At 33.8% G+C, this 14,340-nt stretch overlaps 1 pseudogene; it reads left to right on the plus strand.

Annotated features, from left to right (window-relative positions):
- Positions 1–693: 693 nt before the first annotated feature.
- Positions 694–4,094, plus strand: LOC140631669 (large ribosomal subunit protein eL20 pseudogene; annotated as a pseudogene).
- The last annotated feature ends 10,246 nt before the right edge of the window (positions 4,095–14,340 follow it).

The raw sequence follows: 14,340 nt of genomic DNA on the forward strand, positions 1-14,340 counted from the left end.
TCCAACAATGTCACTTTGTGATCACTATTAAGTGAGACAAAAAACAAAAGCTCAATTTATCAAATAGGGAGTACAATAGTCAATATTTCAAAGAGTATTTGAGAAAATGGGTAAAATAAAAGAAGATTATGTTGGGTAAATTGATGAGTCGGAGATGGGGAAATCATTTTTAAGGTATAGATGTGAATAGGACAAAGATGGAAATTTAACTTGAGGGAAATGTAAGGTTGTAGGAGAGATTACTTATCATAGGGAGAAGCAAACATTTTTAGTTCATTTTAAGAAAGGGTCTGTGGGAAAGAAGTACTCGCAGATCCTAGAAAGTGAAAGGAAATTTGATGCAGTAAGTTCCTACGGAACATAGAAGAAAGAGATAGCAAGAACATGGTTGGAGAATTAATCCTGAAAAGGAAAAGGTATTCAGTCTTTGAAATTGGAGGAGAAAGGGAGATAGATCCTAGAATTGCTGATGTGAAGGATCTGTGATAGACAGTAATGAGAGGCAGCTAAGGAATTTTATCACTGTTGACTTGTTTTCTCAGTCAGGAAATAATCCAAGACATCTGTTGAGGGTAAGGGTTAGTAGTTGGGAAACAAAGAAACAATCACAACAAAAAAGGGAACTGAAGCCAAAAGATAGGGGGAAAAAAGGTATCAGACATTATTAAGAATGCAGTTAAGATCTTTCTTTTCATGGGTGGTGGCAAGAGTGGGGAGTATACCCTGAAGGCCTCAGGCACACTGCAAGTACAAAACTATGTGGTGCTGCCTGCCCACCCCCAAATACCATACTCCTACCCTCCATCCAGGCAAATATTTGCACCTAATCATGTTGTGGCCAAGTTTCACTTCTAGTACTTTGTGTCTCAGCTGAAGACGATGGAAGTCTTCAGGGAAGGTTGTCTACTGTGGACAGGTATTTAAGAAATCTACCTTGAGGGTGAAGAACTTTGTCACCTGCCTGTACTATGTCTCTGGCAGTGGCACCCACAACAACATATACTGGGAGGACCAGGCACTGAACCTGGGCCCACTCGATCCAGATCATGATGACAGAGGAGACTGCAGCCAGCAAGTGCCCACCAGCAACCAAGCAGTTCCACAACTCCAAGACCAAGTTCTCACTGCCCTGCCTGGTCCCAAGTTGTCAAAATAAGTCATGCTTCACCACCAAAAGACACAACACCTTCTTTTACACTCAAGGCTTCCTCATGCCTAGGTCTGCCCAAAACAACTCGTTGGGAAAACCAGAAAAGAGAGAGAGAGAGAGAGAGATCATGCAGTTAAGTCAGATTTTATATTCATAATCCTAATGGACCTCATCAGCAAGGCTTTGTAATGTTTCTCTAGAAACATTCAGCAGCTGAAATGAAGAGAAGACAAATCAAATGCTGTTCTTAATGGCAAGTTCTCTGTAGTGGAAGGTTAGTTGAGAGGAACAAAAAAAATAAGTGTGAAGAATGCAGAGTTGAAATGAGTGATGAATGTGTCCAGGCTAGATAACAGATAAGCAAAGCCAGCTACAAACTCCCTCAATAAATGGGACTCAAAGTTCTAGGTCACTGAAGGTGTAGGATAAAGCAGGCAGGTAGAGATGCAGTGTGGGGAGGAGGAATGCTGGCTAGGGTCAGTAGCAGCATCACTGAGGAAGTTTGAAAGTTGGAGGGATAGAAGGTTTCAGATGAAGAGTTTAAGATTTTGGAAACCAAACAGTTGTAAAGGATAGTGAGATACATACAACAGTCTAGAAGTTTGTCCTTGAAGTTGGGCTGCGTGTGGAGGGAAGTAACTAGAGAAGAGTTCCAAGACCCTAGTGGCCAGAAAAAGTATTTCATGTTAATAGGAGATAAACTGTAAAGATCACTAAATATTAGTTATCCTATTTTCTCAGGGAAAATAAGATTCCTAGTATACTATAAAAAGAAGGAAGAAGAAGAGAACTCCTTTAATGTTTCATATTATAATTCAGAAAATTTACACTATTGTATACTTTCATTAAACTGCAGTGAGAGGGGATCCCTGGGTGGCTCAGCGGTTTAGCGCCTGCCTTCATCCCAGGGCATGATCCTGGAGTCCCAGGATCAAGTCCCACATCAGGCTCCCTGCATGGAGCCTGCTTCTACCTCTGCCTGTGTCTCTGCCTCTCTGTGTCTCTCATGAATAAATAATAAAATCAAATCTTAAAAAAAAAAACTGCAGTGAGAATTTCTTTTATTGAAAGCTCATATGCTACATATATACATTACCTTCTGAAGAATATACCAAATAGATTTGTTTGTGACCACAGAGACCACACACATAGAACAGGCCTCACCTCACACATTTACTACAGCTTCTAGAAAAGAGCTCAACAAATTACTGGTATCTACTGATACAACTTTAAAAGAGATTCAAAAGATTCAAGAAACTACATTGTTAAAAGAATGGTATATAATTCTTGTGCTGCTTTTTTATGTATGAAATTCTTAATAGAAAAAGTAACTGGATAAATCTGATAACCCTAGTAAATATTTGGTACATACACTGAAGTTTTATTTAGCCCTGAAAAGAAGTTCAGTATTCTCATTGCTAGTGAAATTTTAAAGAATGATTCATGAATGAATTGTTCTTCCATAATGTCTTGCTATTAGAGGTGATTTAGTAGGGCAAAAAGTAAAACAAATCCATATAAATATGGATTACTTGATATAAATAAGAATGTACTGTCCATCTACATTATGAGACATTCAATCATATTTCTACAGAGAAAAGTTACCTGATTACATCCGTGAAAAATGCATATGTGTTAATTCTTAACTTCTTAACTTTATTTAGTTACACATTATTTTAAAGTTTGACTTTTTCCTGCTGCTGATCATACACACTAGGAGGAATAGTCAGAACCACTAAAATAAGATGGCAGAGAAATGCCATAAAAATATTTAAATAGGATATATTGGAAACAATTTGTGTTTTTTGGGCAGTCTTACTGTAGTATGTAAAATATTCTTTTACAAAGTAGGTGATTTTGAGTGGTGTTTACAACTACAAGGAAAAGTCAACATTTCTTAATTTAACTTTTCTCGAATCCCCAGGCAATATTATAACTGACTCATTTAGCTCATCTGAATTAATTTTTAATAAGCTATCAAAGGATGGACCAATTTTCTTTAGTTTCTCCTGGGAATTGGATATAATTAAATGAAGGTACAATGCTAACTCCTAAGGATATTTTTTTGGTTAATTTTTGAGACTTCTTACTTCTGATACATCTATACAGATACTTAGATCTGTATACCATTCTGACATTCTGACTCCAACTCCACCATGGATGATACTCCTATACAGATACTTGGACCTATATTACTCTGACCCCAACTCCACTATGGATGATTAAAAGTTTTGCTTACTTCCTTCAATATCAAATATGAATAACTCTTAATTCACTCATGATTTACCTGCAAAGTCAAGAACCTTGTCAGTTACTACCTAGCGTTATACTCCGTTTTATTCACAATCAATTAATTTATTGATTTCATCATGTGTAAGTGATGAGGCTGGGTTTTATGTTCTTAGCAATTAACTTTTATTTTGGTTTTGGTGTTTATTAGATTTCAATCCTGAAATCCTTTGTCATGTCTCCCAACTTCCACATATCTTTTGGGATAATCAAAAATTATGAATATGTCATGTTTGAGAATCTAGAATTCTGCATGCAATATAACAGCCACTAATCATGCACAGCTATGGAGCCTTTGAAATGTGTCACTAGTCTGAACTGAGATGTGCTATAAGTTTAAAATACAAAGCAGATACTGATGTATTGTATAAAAAAGGTAAAATACCTCATTCATTTTTATATTGGTTAGATGTTGAAATGGTAATATTTTTATGTATTTGCTAAAACTATTGAAATAATTTTACCAATAGTATGTATAGTATAGTAGTATGGCTATAAAATTTTAAAAATTACATTTGTGATTCACATTTCCATTTCCCATTTTAACTTTTTTAGACAGTACTGCCTTAGAACAAAGTTTGAAATTAGTACTCTCAGTAAATGTTCGATCCTACAGAAGAAAGCCGATATGGATAATGTTATAGGGAAACCCTAATATTTGCTCCACCACTTCTCATGGGTTTTGCTCATTCTTTCTCTTTGAAAATAACCAAGATTTTAAAATAGCTGTTGAAAGGTATGGATTGACAAGAACCAAGTTTTAATGTGTTTCAGAGTGCAACCCAATAATTATAGTCTTTCTACTGCTTACAACATAATGTGTTGTTCTGTAGTTGTAACATTTAAAATAGCTAATAAAGTATGAAGTTGAATAGAACTTCTGCATTTTCTAATTCTAGCATTCTTTAGACATTAAAATGGTTATGTAAAAGCAGACAAAATTAAAAAAGAAAAAAGAAAAAAGCTATGGCTCTCACATATTTACTGTTTTGGTAACAAATGTGCTGTGATTCCCTCTGCAGCATTTTAGAAGTACCCCACTGCTGAATGCAGTGAATGATTCAGTATTCCTCTGGCATGAATAATTCATAGGGGAAGCACCAAATACCAAATTTGTTGGGTTATATGATGTTTACAATGACTTTTAAGAGTTATTCCCATTGCTCTATTTCTTACTATTATCTTTGTGGGAGGGCAATTACTATAATGGACATAAAACCTGAAACAGTTAAATGATACTACAAAATACTCCATAAAGTTTAACTACAACATGGAATAACTTCTCCATTTCTCTAAGTACAATGACTGACCTTGGGATTCATAGAGATATCAAACCTCTGTTTTAAATAGGAATTTTTTCAAAGTGTGGTAATTCTAGCTTTGTATTTACAGATGGCATATTATGATTTTCAAAAATTATTGACTTTTGTCAACTGTTTCTTTTATCTTCCTCTCATTTTTATTTCCTTTTAATCATCACTAGTATTCTTTTAAAATAATTAAAGAACCTATATTTCTTATAACAAGTTACAAATAAGATAGTGGGAATATTTTATTTCTTTTGATTTTATTTTATTCTTTTAAAGACTTATTTGAGAGAGGGAAAGAGAGAGGAGGGGGAAGGGCAAAGAGATAAGGAGCAAGAGAATCTCAGGTAGATTCTACACTGAGCATAGAGCTCCCACATGGGGCTCAATCTCACAACCCTGAGATCATGACCTAAGCTGAAACCAAGATCTGTCACTCAACTGACTGAGCCACCCATGATCTCTTGTTTTGATTTTATAATAGAAATAATACCAGGTTTCAAAAAGAATCTTCAATGTCTAAAACTTTCTAGTTGTCTAGTCTTTGATCTATTACATATGTCAATGAGAAATTACCACTTCCAAAGCTAATTTCTTACTCCTGGAGCCATGAAGGTCTCAATTTCTTTTTTAATACTTATATGATATTAACTTATCTGTAATTTATACCTACTGATACTAATTTACATTAGAACTATGAAAAACAAGTATAATCTTTCTTCCATGTAAGTTGAAGTACTTTCTCAACATTTTTTAGCTCTTTATATTACCGTAGTAGGTAATCTCACTCATATACATTTGTAAATTATATATACACATCTTGGAACATTTCTCTCTGTGCTTTAGTTCCATTAAACTTTTTATTTGCTATCCAACACTTAGCTGTCTCATGAGCATCTCAAACTCCATGCATTGAAAATTAAACCTCTATGCCCAAATATGATGAGTGACTATACTCAGAATGGAATCATCCTTAGTATCAGCTTCTTCTTCACCTCCCATATCCTGTCAATCACCATGTCTTATCAATCTCATCTCCTAACTACTTCTTAAACCAATGATTCCTCCCCAGGTCTCCAACCCCCCAAGTCTCCGGATTAATTTCTATTATGTCTCACCCAGATAAAGGTAATGGTTTTCTAAATGATCTTCCTGCATCCATTCCTGATACTCTTTGTTCATCTCAGAGTAATCAAAGTGTTTAATTAAATAAGATGAAGTAACTCCCTGCTCAAATTTTTGCATTGTCTTTTCCAGTAATTTAGATAAAGCTCAAAAGACATAATAGTGGCTGACCATTTGGTACTAATTCTGGGTTCTGCTTACTATGCTTTTGCTTAATTTATTACCCTCACAGTTCAAATATCAAGAAAAAGACTTTTTCCCAAGAGAGCCTTCCCTAACCTCACTGACCACTGTCCATTCCCTCATTACAATTTGCTGATCATACCATGTACCTCAACTTCCTGGCATTTAATGTTGTGATTCCATATTAATTCTGAAAGAAGGAATAAAACAGTACGTTAAAATTAACCTTTAAAGTACTTAAAATGTTTATGTCTATATCTAAATTGTAGCCCCTGGTATATATTCATATTTAACAATGATTCACAGAAACAAAAATTCAAAGATTAATTACACACCCAAATCCAAAAAGCACAGACACACTAAATCACTATAATTCCAGGCAGCATAGAAAATGTACACCGTTAGCCAAAAAAATACTATAATTTATATGGAGAAAGGAGATATTTATTTTCAAGACTACCATTTTAATAAAGTTGTAAGTGAAGGAGAGAACTCTACTCTGAAAATAGTCAGAGATAAAATATATATTACAACCTTTGTTACATCAGAAGCTCTATTAGGCAACCAGATCTGCTTCTGCTTGTAGGGTGGCTACACTACAGATAATGTGATAGGATTGCCTTAGGGGATGTCATATTTTCCCATAAAGTCATTTTCATGAATAGATATTTCAGGTGGATAGAAATTAGAAAACAAAAAGCAAAGAAAAATGTCACTTTCTCAGCGGGCACTTTCTCAGATGGTCACTAATACATTTGCTATAAAATACAGAATAATCTGGGAAACCATCAAAAGTAACCATCTGTTAGAATAGTCTTAAAGGGGTACATTTTATTACAGCCAAACTTCAGTGCTGACCCAACAGAATCTGAGAATGGGAGTGGCAGATGGCTGCTGGAGACTACATTTTAAATAACTTTGTTCTAACCTGTGGATATATAAGAAAGTAAAAGCAGGAAAAAAGAAATAGAGATAAACAGGCATTTGTTGCATTTACTTTGACACAATGAAGGATGTAAGTTATTTTTTAAAAGTCCTGATATTGGACATCAGGGTGGCTCTGATGTCCACTGGGTGGCTCAGTGGTTGAGTATCTACCTTTGGCTCAGGTAATGATCCTAGGGTCCTGGGATTGAGTCCTGAATCAGGCTCCCTGCATGGAGTCTGCTTCTCCCTCTGCCTATCTATGTCTCTGATTCTCTCTTTGTGTCTTTCATGAATAAATAAATAAAATCCTTAAAAAAAAAAAAAAAAAACTGTTATGGACTGAATTGTGTCTCCCCAAAATTCCTATGTTGAAGTTCTGGCCCTCAGTTTTACTATTTGGAGCCGGGGTCTTTCACGAGATAACTAAAGTAAATGAAGTCATAGGGTGAGCCTTAATCCAACAGGTCTAGTGTTTTTTTAAAAAAAGAACTCTCTCTTTCTCTGTGTCTTTCCCTGTCAACAAAGACACAGAGGAGGCCATGTGAAGACACAGTGCAAAGGTGACCCTCACAAGGAGAAGGGGCCTCAAAGAAACCAGATTTTCAGGTTCAATCTGCCTTCAGCTCAAGTCATGATCCCAGGGTCCTGGGATCAAGGCCTACATTGGGCTTCTTGCTCAGTGGGGAGTCTCTCCCTCCCCCGGCTCCTGCTCTTTCTCTCTCTCAAGTAAAAAAAAAGTTAAAAAAACACAAAAATCAAATTTGCCAATATCTTGATAATGGATTTCTAGACTCCAGAACTGTGAAGGAATGAATGAATTTCTGTTGCTTAAATCATCCAGTCTGTGGTGTTTTGTTATGGTAGACCCAGCTGACTCATACACTATAGTATCTTTAGAGGACCTTAAGTTCTTTGGTTTGTTTCTTTGGTTTGTCTATTCTTGGAACCAACCTGTGATAATTTGAACAAATCCATAGTTTTGAGCAAATCTATGAATATAATTACATAAACTTTTTGATGTGTCAAAATTATGTTCACCCCCAAAGAGTTTTTATGTCATCTCAATTTTATGCTGAACTAATATTCAATACATTATCAAAATACAGTAGTAAATCTGAAATTCTAGAAAATATGTGGCAATAAAAGCTTACCTTAGACTACCTTTCCAATAATTAATAATTACTTGTCCCTAGCAATATCTGTACCGACGTTATGTAGCTTGGACAAGGTCAAGTTTTGCAAATGATATCTTTGGCAAAAAGTGTGAAGTAGCTATTAAGTATGAATGCTAATTTTAATTATTTTTTATTCAAATAATGCTTACAGTCTCCATAAAACCTCAAAGTCCTCGTAGATCTTAGAACTGAATTGGATACTGAAAAAGATACTAAAAAGCAATAAAAAATAAGGTAAATTACATAAACATGCAATTAAGAACAAAATTCAGAATGAATGAGCAATAGATTTATTTTGAAAGTTCTTTTCTTATTTACTAGAAATATAATACAAATTAAAATATGACATGATTTTTGCCCAGTCAACATTTTTTTTTAAATTTAGCCTTTAGTATTTTTAACACAAAGTAGCAAAGTAGAGGAGAAGATACAGGAATTTCCCATATGCCCTAAGGCTCCCCATACATACAGCCTTTTCCTTTATCAACATTCCCTTACAAAATGGTACATTTGTTACAACTGGCGAACCTACATGGACCCGTCACAATTATTCAAAGTCCACAGTTCACATTTTGGTTCACTCTCGGTTAAATATTCTATGGGTTTGAAAAATGTATATTGACATATATCCATCATTACAGTATCATAGAGTATTTTCACTGCCTTAAAATTCCTCTGTGATCTTCCTATTCATCCTTCCCTACCCAAAATGCCTGGGAACCACTGATCACTTTATTGCCTACATAAGTTTGGTTTTTTCACAGTATCATATAGTTGGAATCATACTACATAGCCTTTTCAGATTGGCTTCTTTCACTTCATAACATGTATGTTTGTTTCCTCCATGCCTTTTCTATGGCCTGATAGCTCTTTTTTTTTAAAGTGCTGAACAGTATTCTACTGTCCACATGTAACAGCATTTGTTTAATCATCACACTGACGGGCATTTAGATTGCTTTCAAGTTTTGCTGGATACTAAGATTGCTACAAACATCCATGTGCAGGTTTTTGTGTGGCCATAAGACTTTCACATAAACTTTCAACTCCTTTGGGTAAATACCAAGTAGCAGATTGCTGCAAATTGTGATTAGTTTGGTAAGAAAACGCCAAATAGTCTTCCACAATGGATGCATCATTTTGCATTCCTAGCAGCAAAGTATGAGAGTTCCCATTGCTCCACATCCTTACTAGAGTTTGGTGCTGTCCATATTTTTCGATTTTGGCCATTCTAATAGGTGTGTAGCAGTACACTGTCTTCATTTGTAATTCCCTGATGACATATGATGTGAAGCAGCTTTACATATGCTGATTTGCCATCTGTGTATCTTCTCTGATGAGATATCTCTTAAGGTCCTTTTTCTGAGTTGTTTTCTTATTGTTGAGATTTAAGTGTCCTTTGTATATTTTATACAACAGTCCTTTATCAAATACATCGTTTGTAAATATTTTCTTCCAGGGCTCAGCTTGTCTTCTCATTCTTTTGACATCTTTCATGGAGCAAAAGGTTTTAATTTTTATTTTAATCTAGTTTGTCATTTATGTCTTTCATGGATTGTACCTTTGGTATCATATCATTACCAGTTAGCTTTTTCAAGTTTGTTTTTATGTATAAGCATATATATTAAAAATGATCCATTTTGTAAAAAATTAATTTACATAACTCCTTATAATTTTGTTTTAAAATGGAAAAAAAAGAACAACGTACCCAAATTCTGTGGAAATTTTAAATATATCACAGCATATTCAAAGAGTGAAATATCATGTATTCATTAACATGATTCTGAAAATGTTCTATGATAAAGAAAATCTTCTCTAATAAAATTTTAAAATAAAATGCAAAAAAGCCAGGGGAACCTGGGTAGCTAAGTCAGTTGAGTGACCAACTCTTGGTTTTGGCTCAGGTCAAGATCTCAGGGTCATGAGATTGAGCCTTCTGACAGGCTCTGCTCAGCAGGGAGTCTGAGAGATTCTCTCCTCCCTCTGCCTCTCTCTCAAATAAATAAATAGATAAATAAATATTTTTTAAAATGTGAAAAGAAATGTGATATAAACTAAATTTAAATTAAAAAATTGATATTTGTGCAAAAGTTATAATCAAATATACAAAATGTTTTCTCTGAATAGTAGGCTTATGAATGCTTTCAATATTATTTTCTTTGACAATTTTATTTTCAAATTTTCCAAATTTTTTATTATAGAAATACAAAAGAAATTTACTCTTTTAAAAAAAACAGATTTAGGACAAACCAGATGAGATAGTATTCTCTAGGTTATTACTGGGTTTATATATTGAAATCTATGAGCAATGCTGATGATATTACTGAGATGCAAACTTTAAGTAATCCCCCAACTTTATCAAGTCTATTTTCAGGGAGAAGGAAAACCAAAAATTCTAATTATATTAAATATTTGGTCACTGTAGATCCTTAAATTCTCTGAAACTTCTACACCTGATCAATTCTTTTGTTTCAACATACTTAAACACATACATTTTGTTTGTTTCAAATACATTAACATATAAATACCAGCAACATAGAACAAACAAAATATTTTTCATTATGTACCAAAATTGGGCAAATTTAATTTAAGTTTCTCAGTTCCCAGGTAAAGTATCTATTCGTTTGCTTATCAGTTCTTGAGAGTTTAAGTATAGTGCATGACATTTTCTAAAATTCTCAGCTTTAAAATCCTGTCCTCAACACTAAACGAGTAAATCTTCAGGAGGTAGTTTTTAGGGAGTAATAACTACTCTCGGCAAACCCAATCTAAAAACACATCAAGACAAAATTACACAAATTAAAAAGAAAGATAAATTATAAATACTATATGCACATACCCACTACAGTGCTCTAGAGTCATCTTTAATGAATTATGTTTTCTTAAAGTTCAAGTAATATATTCCTAAATTTAAGGTAGATCAGATACTAAAATAGTTTGTTTCATTCATCTTATTATTTACATTTCAATCTTTTCCAACAAGCAGTTAAAATAACTTTTTAAAAACTGACAATTCTAATTAAATATTGCACAGTTGCCTAATATGCTAAATAAAACAGTCCCTGAGGCCCATTCAACCTCCTTTTAAGAATAGTAGATAAACTCCAGTACTTCCTCAGAGCTGAATCTCCAAACATCTATTTTCTTTCAATTTTAACCACACAGTCAATGTTGCTTTGTCTTCCTTTACATTTGTTGTGAAATCTTCTGCCACTTTCTTTTCCCTTTCTTGTTGAAGTTGTCAGATTCTATATTTTCCCTTCAGTATTTCACTCAGCCTTAATGAAAATTAACCTCACAGTCAAAATAAAATGGAGCTTAATGGAAGAAAAGAAGAAGGTAATAAGTTTATAAGAAAACTGATGCCATACCTAGGAAAATCAGTGTCAAAAGCTGTGATCATGTTATCACTTGATGATACAACATCATTAACACGGCTGATGTAAAGTTACCCTGAGTATAAGTAATTGTGTCTGAGAGAACACAGGTGTGAGTGTACCTACCACCCACTGGATTTCACTCAGAATCTGTGAAGGTCATATGTTGTCATCACATTTCAGGACCTGATACCAAAATAGCAGCACCTTTGATGATAAAAGATAAGGCTGCAGCATGAACGGAAAACCAATCACCTTCTTTATAATGCAGAAAGCTCACACTGCAAGGCATTTCCATTCTAATAGAAAAACACTTCACACATTCCACAGATCAAAAGATATTTGAATCCCTCATATCTGATATTTCATTTCATGTTCCAGGCTATTCTCCTTTCTCTCTCTACCTCTCCCTTCACTCCCCTTCCCTGTTCTCTCCTCCTTAACCCTTGACCATGTTTCCTTACTAAATCACACCACAAGCAATAGTTTCAACTTTGCCTTAATCAAATACACATAAACCAATCACACTGATTAAATGAGCACCAAAGATTTACAACAGGCTCTGTAGAAAATAAAACTATGGATATAACATCTATAGTATAGTTTACATTTTCAAAGTTGCAAACTTTCTGTTTATTCACTTTTGGTTCACTTGATTATGTTTTGCAAACTTGAAGTTCAGGAAGCCAAATAAAATCCACAAGAGATTTTAGGGCACAATAATAATCTGGTGTTTAAATTGAACTTTTCCTAAACAATTTAAAAATATACAAATAAAAAATAATAATCCATATCTTTCTCTAGTTTTCTGGAATTCAGAAATAGTTGATTCTGGAATAAATTAGTTTGGAAATTATTTTGTATAATTGATCATGATATAGTAAGCGTATATTCTATTAGCTTGTCTGAGTGTAGTATGATCTTTTTTTTTTATTTTTTAAAAGCAATATCTTCACTGAAGTAATTCTATTTGTGGCCATAACATTTAAGAATCTGAATCTTCTTCAGTTTCCATTAGCTTATTTATTAATCAGAGTCATGTCTGTCCATTCTTCAAGGCCAAATTATTCTAGGCTCCTTTATAAAACTACCCAGGTTATTCTAAATCTATCATGTAGTTACTAATATATATTATTCTATTTATCCTAGTTTTGGGAAATATTCATCCCCTACTCTCAATACATGTGGTTCCCATGAAACAGATTCCATTTGTAGATACATGCCTGGCATGTGACTTATACCTGGCCAATAAAATCCTCATATTTCTCTGCCTTAGTGATTGCCTCAAGAATGAGTACATGACCTTATCAGAACCAACTGAACAGGTTTTACTAATATTTCTTATGGAGAATTTATCTACTTTCTCTGCAGTAGTTGGCTAGTTGTTCCCAACTTGCAAACACAAGGAGTATGTCTGTCTGAGAATGACTAATATGAAAGAGATCTAAGATCTACAGAGTAAACAGATTAAGGACATTGTTTGATCCTCTGACTCAAGCAGCTAATGAGTCTATATGTATTGTTAAAAATCTCAGTTTCCAAGGATAATGATTTTGCCTTTTGTTTGAACCAATTTAGGTTAAATTTTCTGTACCTTGCTACCAAAAGTCTTAATTGACTCACAGCAATGAACACTGTTACTTCAGATTTCCTGTAGAAATTGAAACTGTACAAATTGTCATTTAATAATATACAGGCTTAAATTATTTAGTACTTATTAAGGAATTCTTGTTTTTAATCTCTCTGATAGGATTTAATTTCTACAAGGAAAATTTTATAATTAGCCATGTTCTCCTGTATTAAAGGAAAACTGAGACACATTAAATTTTTCAAAAGCTTATTTGGGTATACTTCAAATGGAATCACATAGGCCAACCAAGAATAGTTGGAAGTATTCCACAGAGAGAAGCTGGGGGCAAGGTTTTCATAGAGAAGACAATGAAGCAAAGCAATTATTTGATTGGTTATAGCTTAAGCAGTTCTAATTTGGGAAAGCATTGGCATCTGTTTGTGATTGGTTGTTGTCAGGTTTCATTTTCTTAGATTCGAGTGTATTGACTCTGGCATAGGTTTGGTTTGCTTACATAGATTATTGAGGCATTAGAGCCACCTCAATCTAATGGCTTCCTTCTTTAAATACTTTAACATCAGCATATAGTCTCCATAAGTTTAAATTTGAATATAACACATAGGGACAAAACCACGCCTTACTGAAGCCAAGTTCTGTTAAGGATACTTCTAATCTGATATTCTCACCTTAACTACAATAGTAAGAGAGAAAAGGGAGGCTTACCAGTTCAAATATCTTTCTTTCTTAATTATCACAGATTATTTAGGAGTGAATTTTATCACAGTAACAACATAATTAAGAATGACAGAATTCCCTAACAGGTTATTTTATTTAATTTATTGTGGTACTTACTTAAATCATAATTATATGGATTTTCATGATAAAAAGTCAGTTTGTCATATAATTTCTCAGTACCTTGAGCGGTGGAAATCCTTACATCAGTCTAAGGGTTGTTTTTGAACCTATCAGGTCAAAATTTCCTTCTATTCACCTACTTAATGATATTTTGTTACTCTGGGTATTACAATCATCATTTATGCCAGTCTGTGTTGAGAAGTCACTCTATGTATTTGGTCTAAATTACTAATTGCATAAATGTCTGTCTACATGCATTATTTGTAAAAGTTGACTGTTTAGATAGAGTCTTTATCATTGGTTTCTACATTTTTCTAATGCTTTTGAACAAATATCTTCTGTTTTTTTATTTGAGATAAAAATTTATTTGAGATTTATCTGAGAG

Source organism: Canis lupus, chromosome 4 (genome assembly GCF_048164855.1).
Source record: "Canis lupus baileyi chromosome 4, mCanLup2.hap1, whole genome shotgun sequence".
Taxonomy (NCBI): domain Eukaryota; kingdom Metazoa; phylum Chordata; class Mammalia; order Carnivora; family Canidae; genus Canis; species Canis lupus.